This window comes from Corvus kubaryi, unplaced genomic scaffold (genome assembly GCF_017639235.1).
Source record: "Corvus kubaryi isolate FWS band 111438036 unplaced genomic scaffold, C.kubaryi_AGA036_p1.0 137, whole genome shotgun sequence".
In the NCBI taxonomy this organism is placed as follows: domain Eukaryota; kingdom Metazoa; phylum Chordata; class Aves; order Passeriformes; family Corvidae; genus Corvus; species Corvus kubaryi.
Window position 1 is genome coordinate 27,880,819 of NW_024580671.1, and position 16,859 is coordinate 27,897,677.

The window sequence follows — 16,859 nt, forward strand, 5'->3', positions numbered from 1 at the left end:
TCTTGAGAGGTGCAGTGCTGCAGTCCTTGAGAGGATGCAGTGCTGCAGTCCTTGAGAGGTGCAGTGCTCCAGTCCTTGAGAGGTGCAGTGCTGCAGTCCTTGAGAGGTGCAGTGCTCCAGTCCCTGAGAGGGTGCAGTGCTGCAGTCCTTCTCGCTGCCCCTCAGCCGGCTCCCCGGCCAGGCTGCAGTGCCAGTGCTGACATCTGTGTCTGCCTCGGGATCTGCATCTGAGACAAACCAGAGCCACAGGCCTCTGGGCCAGTGCACTGGGAAAGGCAGGACAGATAGAGCTAAAGGGCTCTCTGCTGGAACAAGCTCAGCTCTCTGCTGAGAAACAAGTCTTGGAAGAGATTAGTGTTGTTCAGAGTGCTAAACTAGTATCACTTTGGATAGTGTCACAAGTATACAACACTCAAGGATTATGTAACTGGTTAGCCAAATGAATTTAAAAACTTTTTGTGGTCTTCTTGTATCCTCTTCATGCAGTTGGTGGTGGCTTTAGCAAAAAAGCTGTATGGAAGTCCTGTAGCTCCTTATGAACAGCCTGTCATCTGAGGGGAAAACACTGCCTTGCTAGATATCAAAGCATCATTTAACCCTGCTGTTGACACCTTTAGTTCTTCTATTGGCTCAAGTCCCAAGTAATCCAATTTGAGGATTTAGATGCATAAAGACATGGAATTATTTTGTGAAGGTCTTTTTCCTTTTATACTGATGAGGAAAATAATTACTCCAATAACCTTAATATAGGAGAGGACAAAAAGGAGAATTCAAAATCTTTCCATGATGTATAAATTTTCCTAACACTTTTTAGATTAATTGTCTGTTTATACTAAGTTTGATAGACACTCAGTACCTAGTACAGTTTAATGAATGAATTTGACTTGTCTAACAGGGAGAAGTTGCTCATTGGTGTTATCAGAGCAAACAGATATATTTACCTTGACAGAAGGCATTCTTAACAATGTCTACTCACTTCTATCATACTTTTTCAGCCTAATTTGTCAAAAATGCTCCCAGGTTCTTCCTTGTGTTCTGGAGTGCTGAAAATCTTGAAGAATTCATTTTCATTCTAGCTCGATTTAACTGTTATATGCCACCACCAAAACACTGATTGTAACATTAGGCTTGTAAGAGCTTCAGAATTATTGACAAAAACAGTGCTTATTTTCTGCAAACCTAACCAATGCAGAACCTGCTTTTCATACAGAAACAATGTGATTCTTTGCATCTGGAAGGCAAGGGCAGCCTGAATACTTATTTCACCTTAAAAGAATTCCTCAGTGTTTGTTTGCTATTTTGTTTCTTTCAGCAGTGAAGCCATATGATCTTCCAGCCAAAGAAACACTCAAGGAGCTTTATCAGTGCCCTTGTGAAAAGCCTTTCATAGCATCCGTCAGCTCCTGCAAACTTCAGTGGGATTGTTCATCTCTTTGATACCAAGGAAAAAGGATCAATATCTGAGAGATCTATTGTAAGCTTAGGAGTCCTGAAGAAATCAGCCAGCAATAGGCATCTGTGGTTCTCTGAATGTTTATTCTTCCATGCAGTCTTTTTTATTTTTGCCACCTGCTCATCTAACCTGCATTGTTATTGATTTTTATCTGGCAGGTAGGCCTCAATATACACATATACAATGCCTGGGAGAAACTGAACCTAGGTGGTAAGGTTCCACACTGCTCTGAGAAACACGGATTTTTCCAAAGAGCTCAGATTCTGAGAACAGTAACTTTGAACAAAGGCTTTTTTTCTCAGAAAATATCTGAGAACTTTTTAACAGACACAAGAAAGAAGAGGATTGTGTGCTTTTTAGAGGACTGGGCGTTATGACTTGGTACCTTCTGTTAGAATTAGTCCACTTCATTTGTTCTCTATTATGCAGCAAACTGAACTTATAGTAGCACTGTATAAGTAGCTCTCACTATCCTTTCACACAGGATCAATGCTTTTCCTCTTTTAAGCAGCAAAACCAAAAATTTGTCTTACTCATATAAAAGTATCATCAAAGCCCACTGTCTTGGCTTCAGTTTTCTGTTGACCAAGTACTGAACTTTAAATGTTCAATTTTTCCTATTGAAGGAAGGACATAGCTCAGGAGCGTCTTCCCACTTGCAGAGGAGGAGCCAGGGAATGTTCTCCTTGCCACCAGTGTTTCCACCCTGTACACTACCATAAATGGAGTTTGGCATTTACTAATAATTCCTCTCTGAGAAAGAGCAAGCAGTTTTCTCTGAGGTTGCTATTAATATCTCATTATGAGATTATGGTAAGAGATCTTCCTGGAGTCTGCCAGCAAAACAGCTGTTGGAGTAGAGGTATTGATACTGCTCAGTGCTGTAATGCTTTGGTAATCCCAGTCTAGAAGACCAAGTCAGGCACCATTTGCAGCATGTCCAGGTGTCAGTCAGCTGCAGACCAAAGAGTTCTCGCATGATGTTTGAACCTGGCCTTTCTTATGCCAGCATGACCAGGGTGGTTGATCTGCATTTTTGGAACCTACCTACTTCGATAATAGCATCAGTGTATTAGGAAACAAAGTGCATTTCTTAGAGTAGCTGCAACATTGACAACATTAAGATTGGAAAGGAGAAAAAGAGTTCTTCCTGAATTTTGAAGGGCACATCCTACTTTTTCCCACAACTGGAAGTGCTGTCCTTATATAGAGAAGAATGATTGAAGGGTGATTTCTGATTGACATGAGTAAAAATTCCTGCATCTTTCTTTATCTATTTTTAAGGTGGGTTTTTTTGTCAATTCATACTTTCCCTATACATACTTCCCAGAGACTTACTAACAAATTATTGACTTAGAAAAGAATTCTTCATAATTCCAGTGCTATGATAGCTGTGCCTATACAAACTCATACAAAAGCTGGTTGAGCAGCAGTAGTAAAAACTGTGCCAAATACATTCAGCTGTTTAGTTTCAAGCTAGGAAGTGCTGCAGGGATCTTGGCATATGGCCCCCACTATTTGAAATCTGAGGAAATTCCCACTGGGTCTGAGACCAAACATTTTCTTGCAGCCATTTGGTGGGCTTTTACTACTGTGGTGTTTTAAAGGCTGTGATGGTTAGCAGCCTCTCTCTGCTCAGGAATCCAGCTGAGCTGTCCTACAGAATGCTGTTCAGTTTGCCTTGGTTGCAAGCACAATTCAGCCACTCCCAGCTGTGTTCTGCCTATTTACAGCAATGATTAATTTCTTTCCAAGGCTTCAATATAAAAGTCATCTTCACTGAGTGATGTGCAGTGCTTCTGTCTTCTTTGCTATGTTTCTTAATATCAAAGCTGTGAATGATTTTTTTTCACATCAGAATTTTCAGAAAAAACATCCCTTACATTCCAGTTTTTATCCTAGTGGCCGTACAGAAGCCGGCTGAAAACAAATCAGTAACTGAAAATTAGGGTGGTTTTTTATGTACAATGTGGCATGAAATCGCTTTAAACAGTATTTACTACTTGTTGATTAATATATATTTCATACATATTAATAAAAAAGTTTTGATAAAATCTGAGGAAAACTTTCTTTCTTTTCTATTCATTTGTTTTTCACCAGTTTGGTGTTTCTAATGTGTGTTTATTCTAAGCAGGAATCAGAGCATTATAGGGGTTAACACGTGATAATGACAGTAAAGGGTAGAAAAGTTGATTGTAGACTGCAAAGTTAGCAGACCCAACACTTTCTACACTTGATCAAAGCAATTATGGGTTCCAAAGCATCTCCATGGCTTCTCATTGCAGATTCCCTTCTGCAATTCTGACCAGTGCCCAGCTATGGGAGGTCAGCTGCACTGCAGCCTGAGGAAAGAAGGGTAACTATTAAAACCAATTCATGTTGATTGTCCTAGAGTACTGTGATAAAGTGTTTGTAACTGGAACCATTTCCAACAAGCCTTGGGACTATTCTTAAAGTTGCATCATTTTGCATCGAAGAGAAAAATCTTATAATTTGTTGAACAGCCCTTGATTTGACGAAAGCTTTTGCCCACTCAGAAATTAACTGGATTTTAAAGCACAATGGAAGAAGCTAGCTGTCTGAGAGAGCTTCCCATGGGCATTGTAAAGGTCAACCAAATTCCAAGCCAACCATTTCCCCCACAATGAATAGTAGCAAATGAGATTGCATCTTAGGGACTGCATTGCTTTTGTTATTTTGTGCATTTGTGCTGTGTGCTGCCCTAAAATAATGAACAACATCTACTCCTGAGCTATTCCATACTACTAAATCTCATGCAGGATTTGATCATTCACTAGTAGCTTGCTCTAAACAAGATGATTCATTTATAGGCTGGTTTTCTGCTTCTACTATCAGTTTTCAAGTATTGATGTCTCCAAAGAAAACAAAAGATTGTTTACTAAAGAGGAAAATGCATTATGCCTTCCAAATTTATTGGTAGGAATAAACTTGAAATTTGCCTGCTTGTGTGGTTTAGTTATTGCATCAGCATGAAGTAGCTTGTTCACCAAATTAAAGAGACACAGCCCTTCTGTGCTTATCATACTCCTGTATGAGTCAGAGATTTCCATAGAACATGCATCCACCTGTGGATTTCTGATCAATGGAGGATTCTATGTACCTGTTCTTAACAAAATAATATGATACCTTTTTGGGTTTAGCTGGATTGATTGAATCTTTATTGAGTCATTTATAAAAAGTCCCAGCAGCACTAATTGGTATGTGTGGTTTGGATAGACTGTACAGAAGTGACCAAGTTATTCCCATACAGTCAGCTGCAACTTGTGTCAAAGATACCCTAGAAGCAGGTTTGACTGAACATACCCTGCCCCTAGTGCTTCTGGACTCCTAAAACAAAAAGAGGAGTCTTCTGCATGGGGTTAGAAGCAGTTACAAGTGTGTTAGCACTTGCCCCCTTACAACAGCAGCATCTTTGAGACCATGATAATGATGAACATGGTTGTGATTTCACAGAACTGCCATTTCACTAGCTGTCCATTAGATCTTTCAATAAAAAATAGGTATGAAAGGAATCAGACATTCTATACTATTTATTTAAGGCATGATAGATCACTTGTAGCAGTGGACAAATAAGCACTATGTGTTGTATTATTGGTAGATTGGGGAAGAGGAAATAATGAGGTAAGCTACTCAGCCAAATACTGATGTTGTAGAAGGTGTCTCTGTAGATTCAATTCCAGATGGGTGAATACAAGATTTACTTGAGCCTGATATTAACTTCACCATTACAAAGCTGTTTAAAACCAGGATATTTTAATTTGGTGGTCACCAAAATGTTTCTACATTAGCTGCTGTCTCTTGAAGTTACTGAGATATCAGCTTGAGGTCATTATAATAGCCATCACTTTCTTTGAAACCTGTTTGGCTTTTTAAATACTTGAACTGCAGCTGGAACTTTAAACTCATGAAACTTTGGAAGATCAGATAGTGGCCACTAACTCTGAGTCATCCTAGCCCCTTTTTGCCAGGTATCCATGATGATTTGAAGCCTTGGGTGACGTACAAAGGCCAGTAAAAGCAGGAGAGGTGCATTTTTTTAAAAAAAGATAATGTTTTCTAAACCATGGAAACTACTACACCAAAAAGTGAAGCTGATAAAACGTTATAAATGATCTGGTCTTGTGGCCCTGGGCCAAATCTAAGCTTTGAATGAGCAGTGCAACCTTAGCAATATGGTTCAGAGCAATAATGTGGTTTTGAAGCAAATACCTTGGTAAACTTCATTTACTGTCTGTTAGGTAAGTTCTGAGGACAGGTGTGGTAGCCATGAAACAGATTCTGTTTGGAAGAAAACCAAATCAGGTGCTGCAATGTTTTTCAAGAACACTCCTGATTTGGTTGTGCCTACTGCTTTTCCTTGAGTGTTGGACCACCTACATAATGGAGATGTCTTAACTGGGAAATCAGTTCTGATGTCTTAACTGCAAAATCAGTTCACATCTAAACAAAGGGGAGCCTCCCAACCCTCATATAATGGATATGCAAGGAGTCTTAGCATGACACACTTTGATCTGACTGCACTTCTAGTAGAGGACAAAATCAGTATAATTAGAAGTTCCCTTGGCTAAAACACTAATGCTGGGATTTAGGTGATAAAACTCTTGAGGTCTCCCTGCTAGGGAATGTTGTCAGCCATGAGGCATGATATTCTGCTCTTCAAACCTAGGCATTTAGTGTGGTTCTAGATGTAGAGTAGCTGTAGGGTACCCACCTCAGCCACCAGCTGCTGCTGCAGAGCATGTGGGTCTTTTCTGAGACCCTGTGGCATAATCTGCCTGTTCCAGACAGGCATCTTGGCTATCCAGAGGCCTCTCAATTAGCACTGGGCACTTTGCTTTAGGCAGCTGGATCACAGTTGGGTCCAGCACCCAAGTATGTGCTAAACAAAACCAAAAAAATCTGGAAAAAAAAAAAATGGAGCTGTGAACAATGTCAGAAGAGATTAGAAATCCAATGGCTTCCATGGCTTGGGTACAAATTCAGAGTTTTGATGCCTGTCCAGGAAATGGAAGAGAGATAGAAAGTGATGGTGAGGATTGCATTTTAAGTCTGCTTTACCTACATATGTTTATGCCTTTCCATAATTCATATCTTTGAAAGTAGTTTAGGAGACAACACTCCAACACTCATCAGGCTGTATCTCACTTTCTGTGAGGAGAGCATGATTTATTCTCATATATCACAGTCTCTGAATAGCTAAATAGATTACCAGAGAGTTGAACGCAGAAAGGAGAAACTTTTAAGATTTTTAGGATTAGCAAATTAAGTTTCAAAGATAAAGAAGTCTAGCTGCATTATACTTTCTTTACTCTGAAGTGTTAAATAGTAGGTGAAGTGTTAACATCATTGCTAGCCAGTGAATTTGGAGGTTCAGGTTTTTCCACCTGGCTGTACATGCACACCTGCACCCATACCCACATGCTTTGCAGCGTCTTCAGAGAGTGAAAGGAATTAACATCTTTAGTTTTGTCATTGCTCGTGTTACTTGTTATCTGATCATTTTCAGAGAGCCATGTTGCCATTGATTCAGTTACGAAGGAAGAGTTTGTTTTAACCCAACCTCATGCTGTGTTGCTGTCGACACTGCAATGCATGTTTCTCTAATCAGCCACATGAAACATTCATTGCCTGTCTTCTGAAACACTGCATTGTGAGTACAGCAGTTTGCTCTGGTTAAAAAGGGATGATGTGGGGGTTTATCTCCTTCTACTCATCCTGTTTGTAGTTGGGTACTATCAGCTTCTGTTAAGTCTCTAGTTGCATTTCTGGTTTTTACTGAGACAATCTGTAGCACACTTCTCCATTTCTCTCTCCCCACTTCATGTTCTATCCCACAGTGTTCATAATGCTTCCATCCAAGACCAGAACGATTTGTGATGTTGAGGTTATTAACCATATGGTACAGTGAGTAAGTCACACATGCTTTCTCAGTAGCCAGTGATTGCTGGCTGTGAAAGACACATACAGCATTACATTAGCTTCTGTCCTAAGAATTCTAGTCACAGCCTCATAATTTTCTTAAAAAAAGGCAAGAGGAATGAAATGTTGTAAAAGTCTAATTAGACTGAATATTTATTTTAACTCCATACTACTTCCCTGGTTTCTATTATAGTTGCTGTTCTGTCCCTTTATGGGCTTATGCCCATCCTACTGTGACAGTAAATCACAGCTAAATCTAGTATGAATGTTTTATTAGTTGAAGTCTCATTATTGCATTTTCTTTTCTAACCAAGACAAAGAATCTGCCATTAGGAATATAATCTTTTTTCCCACTTATAGGTACAACCATAAAAGCAATTGGTTTAAATGGTTCCTTTGCAATCAGGTCCTTTTTTGAAACATTGATTACTACTAATTGTCATTTCTCATCCATAATGATTTAGAATTATATCTTTCATAGTCATGATTTTCTCAAAACAGTTCACATTACACTGTCTGGAGATAGTTTTGAGGTGATTGATTTTTCAAAGCATTGCACTGAAGTCTGATTCATAGTTCTGACTAAATGAGCTGATTGACTAAAAACCTGTGCAATCTTTTGAAAACACATAACTTTCATCAAAATCTACAATTTGTATAAATTGTATTTCAAATGACATATAGACTAGTCAGCTCTAACTATGTTTCCAATAAAATGGTGTGCTCCAAATTAGTCAGCCATTGCCACCTGGTAAGATAAACAGCTTATAAATGTTTATTACATTACTCTTCAGTCTTTGAATTTTCTTTGGAGTATACTCATAACTATCCCCAAAATGACTGTCATCCCTTTGAACAACTATGGAGTTGGGTGCAGCAAAGTTCCTTGAAAATATTTGCTTGCTAGAACTAAATATTTAACTTCAGTTGTGAGCTGAACCTCTTTGTTCACCATTGCCCTCTTTTTTACTGTGCCTGATTTTATATTCTGTTCTTGGCTTTCCATTTAAATATAATACCAGAAAATCAAAAAGAGAGTATGTCAATTCAAGTCAACATCCATGCTGAGATGTCAAAAGGCATATGCATAAATAACTGTGCTTTGTAGATTTTATGCAAAGTATTGGCATGTATTTGCATTCTAGTATCACTGATTCAGACAACTTCCTACCAGCTGTCATCATCTCTACTACTGCAGTGTTCTGAAAAACAATCAAAGTGAAAATTACTCTATTCAGATAAACCTCTTCAATCCATCTTTGATCTTACCATTCAGAACCTGGATCTGAAAAAGACAATTTCACCTACATTTCTAAGCATTTAGGTTTATACTGTAATTTTAAAATATTGTACTAATGACAGAAAGCAACATTGTTAATTAAATCACATGAATTAACTACACTTGTGCCTAGCAGAAAATTCACTGTTATTTTAAGAAAAAAACCTCTTCTTTTATTTACCTTAAATCTGAAAATGCAACTGGAAGAATCTACAAACAGTATCTTTGTCTTTACAAAGTAGTAGTTACGAAAAAATAAATTAGTGCACCTGTGAACTGTCCAATTATATAATAAATCAATAACACGACTGATGAAACTGTGTCCAAAAAGTCATCAGATAGAGAAAAGAAATATTATTTTTTATTTCATACACTCCTATATTTTCTGAATAACTTTGTTCTGATAAAGGTATTGTGTAGGTTTGCTTTCTTCTGCTGAAATCAAAATGGTGGAATAGTTTAAATGAAAATATTAAAATATAAATCTTGATTATAAGTAATCAATTTTTCAAAATAGACTTTCATCAAAATTAACTCCATTCTATTCCATTTTAAAATGACAGTATGCACAAGAAAGACAGAATTTAATCTGTCAAATATTTTTCGTTTAGGCAAATGTCTTTGCCCTTCTGAGCATCCTTCTTCCTCATATAGTAAGTCTGCTGTCTTGTAAATAGTGGCTGTGTCTTAGAACCTCTCTTGCTCCTGTAAGGAGACGGAATTCAAGATCCATCTTTAACCAATTATTCATAGTCATGTTGAGGTAATCAAAAACATATGAGCCTGTGACTATCAGTCAAAATGTCTGCCAAGAAGGCTGGTGTGAATGTTTGTGTTTCATGGTATATTTGATAGGTGATGAGTCCAAAAGGAGAAAAATTGATGAAAGTGTCGAAGAACCTTCCAAATGTCAGATAGGAAGTGGGAGGATTTTTTGGTAACTGGTCATTAGGCATTTTACTAGCTCCTGAGTGAGCTCAATCTCCCTGTGTTCACATGAATGATTCTAGCTTTAGTCAGAAATGATACATCAGTGTCATCTCCTTGGTGATAAGAAAAAAATGAAAATTATTTAAAATAATAATATGAATTAGGTTTATGTTCCATCTGATTCAGTCTGTATCAGGTAGTTTTAATCCTGGCAGCTATTACAGAATCAAGAACTTTTTTTAGGAATGTAGATTCTTTGCATAAACATTCTGATGTCTCTGTTGCTTGTTTTTTTTTATTTATTAACATTGGGAGACTACAGATATTTCCACTGATACTTGGAAATGAAGAACTGATTTGACTGTCATGGATAACATTGCTGTTCATATGGGCTTTTTAAATTTATTTATTTATTTATTTATTTATTATAGTAAGATGATAAATACCATAGGTGGTGCATACAGAGATGCTTCCATGGTTGTCTAAGTACTAGATACTTTATCTGGTTTTATCTGCTAGACTAATTATTCCAACTAAGTATATCTTAGGTAATAGTTGGTCTGAAGTATCATGATAAATAATGGGTCTGTGCTTATTTGCTAATGTTGATAATCTGATTATCTGCATTTTTATAGTTCCTGTGTTGTTAATAAGGCTGTCCAGAACTGAAGGAAGTAAATAATATTTTTCATTGTAAGATTATTTTAAAAATATTTCACTAGTTTATTATTTTAAGTCTATAAATATACTCTACAGATTTTTCATTTCTGCTTCTGAGGAAGCAGAGAAACTTGCTACTGGTTTGGTTTATACTCTCTTTGAAAGGGGGCTGTTTCTACTGCCTCCAAAGTCTGTGTGATTTTTTTTCTCCCCTGTGTTTTCCTATTATTTCTCTTGCAGCGTTGATTAGTAGTTTTACTACTAATTAGTGTTCTTCTAAAAGTGGCATAAAAATAAGTCTCTCCATCATCAATGGAAGAATAATTTTCCTTTATTTTATAGTTTATGAAGGCCACACTGTCTGGTGCAAGTTAGAAGAGCCCTGATATGGATTAGAGCCCTGCCTGCAGAAGCAAAGTATTTAGAGAAGCACTCTGGGAATAAGAGATCCAGTTAAAATGGCTCCACTTAGAGGTCTGAAAATGAGTTGGGAGAAAAATTGTTGGTTTGGTGATGGCAGGAATTTTTACGTTAACAATACTTTCATCATGAAGCCCTTTTATTGCACAGATTGGAGCCCGCACCTGAAATTTGTCAATAGTGTCATGCTGGTGGCACACACATGCCCAGTAATAGTATAAAAAACCCTTTAGGCAGAGTAATAAACCATCAAAAAATCTTACTGTTCTTAGAAAGTATAAAAGTTAGTACATATGAGGGAGGTTGCTATTGAACATAATACATAGTTTGATAATACTTTGATACCAGAACTATAAAAAATTATCTGCCTGCCCAGACTTATGGCTTCCTAGAGCTCTTCCTGAGAACTGGTCCCTACACATGGTTCTGTAAAAAAGCATCTGGGCATTTTCCAGGCAAGGTCTGCATGGGCCTGGTAAAGAGCAATTTTTCTGCAGCTTTGAGGAACTGGAAATATCAGCAAAACATATCTTGTAGGGAAAAGTAGACTCTTATTATACATTTGAGAGGTGAACAGAAGAGAGAAACTTTCTGATGTCACCAGCACTTTCTTCACTGACTGACAGAATCATAGGGTGATTTGGGTTGGAAGGGACCTCAAATGTCATCTTGTTCCAAACCCCCTGCCATGTGCAGGGACAGCTTTCACTAGACCAGGTTGCTCAGGGCCCCATCCAACCTGGCCTTGAACACTTCCAGGGAGGGGATATCCACAACTTCTCTGGGCAACTCGTGCCAGTGCCTCACCACTCTCACAGTAGAGAATTTCTTCCTAGGATCCAATATAAACCTACCATTTTCCAGTTTAAAACCACTCCCCCTTGTTGTGTCACTCCATGCCACCGCAAGAAGTCCCTCTCCATCTTTCTTGTAGAACTCCGTTAGGTACTGGAAGGTTGCTCTGACACAGCCAGAGAGCATCATCATCCTGGCAGACAAGGACGTTTAGATTTCACTGTTTTTTAACAGGATCCAGCTAGTTAAGAGTGGGGTCTTACATCTCCTCTGGGACTTTGGTTGAGATTTATAATTAAAACAGGAATAAGGACCTAAACAAAGAAACACAAATCAGTATTTCTGTGTATATCTGTAGGTGGGAGCCACGGGTATAATGGCTTGGAACAAATAATACTTAGTATTTTTCACAGCGATAGGCAGTTTATGCAGAGAATATACAGGGAGGTCAGAGCTTTGGAAGAAAGGAAGGATTCTGTAAATTTCCATGGTTCAGGAACAGCATGTAACATTTCTCTCACAAGAAAACAAAGTACCTTCTGGATCTCTTCCCACATCCTGCTGTATATCAACAACTTTCTCTCAATTACCTTTTGGCTCAAGTGAATAAAGGGCTGCAATCATCCTTTTTAACAAGCCTTTAAAATTGCTCTTTTTTTTCCCAGATCATTTCCAACAATACATGCAATTTAAACTTTTATGATAAGAGTGTAGAAGAGCTTTGAAATAGTTCAGGTATTTTTCTAAAGAAGGTGATGTCATTCTTTCCATCAGCAGAAAGAATATTTTACTCGTGCTTTAGTCTTTGTTTTCTGATAAGTAGAAAAGGAATTAGAATATTAGTCAGTATTTTGATATTTAAAATTAATTATTTTCCTCTGTTCTATTATCTTTGTCAGCTAGTTTTCCTCTTCCAAAAGTATTTCAGTTGCCAAATTTGACCTTTTGGTGTATTTACACTGTTCTAATGTGACTTTTGTGTGTATTTGAGAACAAAATTTGATTCATATGTAAGTACTTCAATTTGCCTGACATGAACTGAGACAAATTTTTTTATAATTCCCAAGCAGCTGGCTAAAAATATTCTTGGAGTATTTTATTTTGGAAGAAAAGAAATACTTGATAGTTATCTGTGGGCAGTAAAAAAGAAAAAATATGAAAAAGTAAAAACCCTTTCCTGATTGTGGTTCCAGTTTTAAATTCTTGAGCAATGAGATTGATTCTGGTGACTGTAGGCTATAAACAATTAAATCTACTTTTCCCACTGGAGAAATGATAAATAAGTACCCCGTGTATTATTTTTAAGATAAAGTTTCACTTCTGCACTAGTTTTCATTTTGACAAGACCACAGCTGACTCTCACATACATATTCAAGGAAAAATGCTAGGAACACCTTCACTGATCTTGAACTTCCTTCTCCTCCCTTAGTGGGACTGAGCATAATTGCAGATGCTCTTTGGGACATGGAGGAATCCTTGAGCCTGAAATCATCTCCCTGGAAGCAGCTGAGGGGCTCCCTTACATGTCTGTGACTAGCTGTGTTTTTCAGAGCTCCTCCTACAAATCTGTGATTCCCTCTAGAATTCCAACACATAACTGAGTGGCCAGATATGGTGGAATATGATTCTTCTTTGTTCTTCAGCATACTTATGTGAGATTTATCCAGCTTTCACTGTGTTTAAGATCTTTTTCACTTTAGACTCACTGTCTCAGATAAGACTGAACACACAGTACTTTCTACCTCTGCCAAAATACTACAAGGGCATGCTTGATTTTCACTCTCAAAAAATAAATAATAAATTATATTAAAAATATAATTAGTATTAATATATTAAAAATAAATTAATTGCAGGATTCTAATGAAGAAGTACACCTGCAAGAGATTAGGAAGAGTGATAGCTGGAGTTTGTAATTATTTAAATCAATATTTTGGTAATGCAGGTCATGCTGAAGAATACCTCTCTGCTGCTGTTGATTAAAAAGATGTACCTGCTTAGAAGTGTTCCTCAATTGACTGCCTGCATTATTATGTAATGATCCTGTTTAGTATAACATAGAGTAGTTGCTAGAGGTAAATACTTTTTATAGAGATCTCAGGGTCATAGAATGGTTTCCTGCCACGGACAGGGACACCTTCCACTACACCAGGCTGCCACCACTACACCCCTATCCAACCTGCCCTCAAATACTTCTAGGGATGGAGCATCCACAACTTCTCTGAGCAACCTATTCTAGTGTCTTACCACTCCAAGTGGGGTCTCACAAGAGCAGAGTAAAGGGGGAGAACTGTCTCCCAGGGTGAGGCATGCTGGTCACACTTCTTTTGATGCAGCCCAGGATACAATTGGCTTTCTGGGCTGTGAGAATGCATTGCCAGGTCATGTCCAATTTTTCATCCACCAGTACCTCCAAATCCTTCTCCTTAGGGCTGCTCCCAATCACTTCATCCCCCATCACATATTGATACTGGTGATTACCCTGACCCAGGTGTGGGACCTTGCACCTTCCCATGTTGAACTTCCTGAGGTTGCAAAGGTCCACTCCTCAAGGCTGTCAAGACCCCTCTGGATGGCACCCCTTCTCTCAGGAGTAACAGCTGCACTGCTTAACCTGGTGTCATTTGAGATTAATGACCTACTCTAAAATCAGACACTGAAGAGAGAAATTTGGCTTTAAACATTGTGTCATTTGCTAGATAGGTAGTAAATGTATCATAGCAATAAACTTTTTAAGTTGTGTTACCTTCATGAATTCTTCCCACTTGACATCATGAATTGTACTTGTTACATAATGTATTATTGTTCCCAAGATAACTACAATTGCAACCTTTCCTGTGGCCTCTCTGGACCAGTGAATAAAGTAAGGTGTTTTTACAACCATGCTATTTCTCAGGGTGGAGCCCTGTGATGGAACATCTTTACTGCCAAGGCTATAAATCCTGCAATTTACTGGTATCACTGCATCCACAGTTATGTCCCCTCAGTGTTAATTAAAGGCTTAGGTAATAAGTAGTAAAACAATAATTAATGTGTGTATTTTAGTCTACTAAATCATTCATCCTCTAGAAATTCTTTCTGTGTTACAATCAGGGAAGAAAAACATAAAGTACTAAAACTGATTGAAAAAAAAATGTGTTGGCTTAAATTTGACCTTTACTTACTAGGGACAGATGCACATGTTGGTATTCAGGGAACTATCAGAGAGTACCAGAGCAGACCCAACAAAGCACTGGTAAGAATTCCTGCAAGACACTCCTGTAGTAGCATGGAAGATCCCAAATCGTGGGCTCCTCAACACAAGAGAGACATGTTGCTCCTGGAGCAGGTCCAGTGGAGGGCAACAAAGATGATTAAGGGACTGGAGAATCTCTCTTATGAGAAAAGGCTGAGGGAGATGGGCCTGTTCAGTCTTGAGAAAACAAGAGTAAGAGCAAACCTCATTGATGTATATAAGTATCTGAAGGGTGGGTGTCAAGAAGATGGAGCCAGGCTCTGCTCAGTGGTGCCAAGCAACAAGACAAGAGGCAACGGGCAGAAACTGATGCAGAGGAAGTTCCACCTGAATATGAGGAAGAACTTCTTTACTGTCAAGCTGACCATGCATTGGAAGAGATTGCCCAGAGAAGTTGTGGAGCCTCCCTCACCAGAGATTTTCAAGAATCATCTTGGTGCAATTCTGTGCAATGTGCTCTAGGATGGCCCTGATTGAGCAGGAAGGTTGGACCAGATGATACACTGTGATCCCTTCCAACCTTACCCATTCTGGCATTCTGTGAACAAAACACTAAAACAGTGTGCAAGAAAGAAATAAGTGGCTTCTTCTTATCTAAACAAGTAAGAACTGTGGATGGGGAGTGCCATTCCTGCTAGTGGTGCTATTACACCTTAGTAGATTTCTAACAGACCAGAGAATATTTTATCAGTTCTCTATTTTAAAGTTCAAGACTTTAGCCTTAACTAAGCAAGAAAGAGTTGTCAAATTAATAAGAATAAAAGGAAACCATCATAGGCAGGAGTGGTGAAAGGAATTAACTTTTTACTTCTTCAGCTAACATGGATCACAGTGTAAGAATATTGATTCTGGTGACTGTAGGCTATAAACGATTAAATCTACTTTTCCCACTGGAGAAATGATAAATAAGTACCCTGTGTATTATTTTTAAGATAACAGTTTTGTATTAATTAGTGATCCATTCAATCTAGGAGCATGTCTGAAGGGTTCAACAGCAAAAGCCTCCTGTAGGAGGGAGCCCATGCTGGAGCAGGGGAAAGACTCCCCTCCCTGAGCAGTGGCAGAAGTAATGTGTGATGAACTGACTGTAACCCCCATTCCCCATTTCCCTGCCACTGCAGGGGAAGGAGGTAGAGCTGGGAAGGAGGGAGGGGTGGAGGAGGGTGTTTTTAAGGTCTTACTTTACTTCTCATTATCCTGCTCTGATTTTCTTAGTAATAAATTCAATAAATATCTCTAATTTGAGTGTGTTTTGCCTGTGACAGTATTTGGTGAGGGATCTCTCTCTGTCCTTATCTCACTCATGAGCACTTTGTTGCATTCTCTCTCCCCTGTCCAGCTATGGAGGGAAGCAATAGACTTTGGTGGGTGCCTGGCATCCAACCAGGGTCAACCCACTGTACCATCCAAGTGCAAGATGGATGATAAGAGATGATGCAGGTGGCAAAATACAAGGAACCAGTGAGATATTAATGACTGCTCAGAACTGCATTTGGCAGACTAATGTTCCCAATGGATCTTCGCAACAAACCTTAAGCCTCAGTATAAAGAGCTCTACAGGTGTTTGTGGAGGGACAGATCCAAAAATGTTAAGAACAAAACAACTGACAAAGTGTTCCTTGAAATTGTGGAAGTGTGGCATACCTAGGTTTGTTCACCAATAAAGGTAACATCATGTCTTTCAAGGCCAGAAGAAAGACTGTTGGAATAACTGTGATAGATGATAAATAGTATTTGTTGTACAGGAACACTATCTTCAACATGTAACTTGGATGACAGTGCCTAGCTCATTTGTTTTCAGGAGATGAAATCATAGAATAACAGAATGGAATAGGTTGGAAGGGACCTTAAAGACCCCCTAGTTCCAACCCCCCTGCCATGGGTAGGGACACCTTCCACTTAGATGGGGTTATTCAGAGCCCCATCCAACCTGGCCCAGGGATGGGGCATCCACAGCTTCTCTGGGCAACCTCTTCCAGTGTCTCACAACCCTCACAGTAAAGAATTTTTTCCTAGTATCTAATCTAAACCTACCCTCTTTCAATTTAAAGTCATTCCGCCTTGCCCTATTCCTCCTTGTAAAATGTGAGTGAAATGTGAGTATATTATAAGCTTCATAGCAGAGCCGAAGTGCAGAAGCTTCTTCAGCC